The following is a 2,709-nucleotide window of genomic DNA, read 5'->3' as shown; positions in this document are numbered from 1 at the left end:
TGATTTTGTAACGGTGAAACCTGATGGCGCTTAAATGACCAAAATTGTGTCGATAGTGCCGTAAAACATCTACCCAATCAAATCAATCAAATCAATCAATCACAGTCCATGCCGGCTTTAAGCACGGTCATCGGGGGAAAGCTTAAGCGTGCTTAAAGCCGAAGCGTGCTTGAGTGTGAAGTAGACATAATCCAGAGATTTTCATGTAGAAAATTTCCCGAGCTATTTCCCTTTGTTTATAAGTAGGCCTATACTATAGCAGTCCCGCAAAAGTGTGCACTGTTATTTTTACCCACCATGGTAGTTTTTGCTTGCTTGTTTGTTTTTGTTTTGTTGTCGAATGGGAAATGAAAACTGAATTTAGACGGCCAGTCACGATACAGCACACTAGGCCTACACACTGCCTGTACGTACCACTGCCCACTGTGCCACATTCATACCACCGCCTTCATCCCACCTCGCGCGTGATACACAATCAGGATTAATTGATAGCGATGGTCAAAGGTGAAATCGCAGCCAGCCTCCCTTTCTCGTCTCGCCGACTCTCTTTGTATTTTTTTCGTCTGTGTTTAGCTTTGCCAAAGGCTAGATCTATGTCCACGCGCGCGGCTGTGTGCATCTCTCTGCCTTCCTCTCCGCCCGTGTGAGTGTGTGTCTCCGTCGCTTAAAATTGCTTTCTTTGTGTTTCTCTTAATTAACACACTCACTGCTGCGGTGTAGACTGTTCGAACTTCGATAGGTCATCATGAAAGTATTGACTGTCTTGTAAATGAAGCGTGCTTGAAGCCGAAGTTACCGTGCTTAAAGGCGTGTAGTTTATATAGCAAAAATTCGGTAAGAGCCGTTTAGCGTGCTTGAGTCCGAAACGTGCTTTATGCCGGCGTGCTTATAGCCGGCACGGACTGTACTTCTTTCTGCCTGTCTGTCTGTCTGTTTGATTACTTTTTCCTAGCACTAACTGGCCATTATTGTGTCGATGTGTTTCTCTTTACTCAAACAAACGAACAAACAAATGGGGGCATCGTTGGCATAGTGGATAGGCTACCAGACCCGTAATCGTGAGATGCAGCTTCGGGGATTCGAGCCTCAGTTCGATCTGCCGTTGTGTTTTTGGGAAAGCACTTCGCACGAATTTCCTATTTGGCACGGTCCTTGTGGAGATTCTCGTTAAACTCAGAGGCCCAGCCTCTTAAAATTAAATAACCTAGTCGTGGTGATATTGGTGTTAAACCTATACCATTTCATCAAACTCAAACAATGAGAGGAAGGATAATGTGGCTTTGTGAAAATCTCTTAATATCTTTTCTGTCCAGACTTAAACTTAAATAGAAACGTGCCAACAACGAATGGGTTAAACTGTTTTTATTATCTTGGTCACCGGCGATTGGTGGGTGCTCTGGTGTGGTTTGTTTCTTCTTTCCTATTGAATATTTATTGTCCTTATCTCTCACCCCCTCCTTTTCTCGCGTGCCACTCTCTAGTAACACCTTTTATCTTCGGCACCTATACTTTCTAATCTTCAGCACCAAATGACCAACGTTGTGGTCTCATTAAACTGTACTTTCCAGCTCACGGTTAAAGATCACCTATGAACTGGCAAAAAATAAAAACATAACCTCTTGTTACCTTCAATGAAGATTAAAACTATAAGTTAAAGGGAATTTGTATACCGATATCTAGAATGCGCAGCATGGTCATTTAAGTTTAAGAGAGATGAAATCGTTTGGGGGGGAGGGGGGGCTGGTTTATAGATCTTTCTCGGTAACTATGACATTTAAGAAAAAAAGCCTTATAGCAAGGAAGTATAACAGGAAAACATCTCTAAAATGTAACTTTTTAATTGTTTTTGTTTTAATCTACGGTTACCATGGTAACGGCGGCCATATTGAAAATAAACAGCTGTCATAAAAATAAACAGGATTTATAGGTATACTCAGTGCAATTTTTTTTACTGCTGGGCTCTCGGATATCTTGAATAGTAAACAAGTTAGAGATGAATAACTGAACTACTCCTTCATGCCTCTGAATTTGATTACATAATCATCCATGTAACTCACTTATGAATTGTCTACATCGATTTGCTTCGTGTATAACGTTGGATTATGGTGTGAATAACAAGCCCTGAACATTCCATTGAAGTCGTTAAAAAAATATAAAAAGTACATGTAGATGAAAAAAAGCTATCAAAAATTGAAGTTTTGAGGAAAACTACATTTTGCTACATTATATAGTAAGCAAAATAAAAGTTCAAGGACAGAAAATCTGAAAGATGTTGATTATAACACAAAGAGTGCACAATTTAGATTTACAAGTGGTTGAAGTATTATAATGCGTGAAAAGTCTAAACACCATAAATTAATCCAAAATTTTAAAACTAATTCATTTAAAAGTTGGGAAAGCGTCAGAGCCGCACCCTTTCGAAAAGGAAAGTATCAAAGCCGCGCATTATCAGAACTGCGCACTTTTTAACGAGAAGTACACTCGAGCTCAGCATGTCTGCTCATTAATTAGTATAAAGTAGGTTACTCGATCTAATTGATTTTTAGCGGAATCCATTGTTAGTTAAAGCGAACAATGGAAGAGCAGAGGGTAAGTGTCGGCCTGGTATCGAATATATCAACGACATGTGAATTACCATGATAGTGCATCAAATGTGCAAAGACTCTCCAGTAGAGCTGGGCGAGGACTCGATTCCGGAACCGATCCCCA

This window comes from Aplysia californica, unplaced genomic scaffold, assembly GCF_000002075.1.
Source record: "Aplysia californica isolate F4 #8 unplaced genomic scaffold, AplCal3.0 scaffold00334, whole genome shotgun sequence".
Taxonomy (NCBI): domain Eukaryota; kingdom Metazoa; phylum Mollusca; class Gastropoda; order Aplysiida; family Aplysiidae; genus Aplysia; species Aplysia californica.
Note: the sequence above shows the minus strand (reverse complement) of the source record.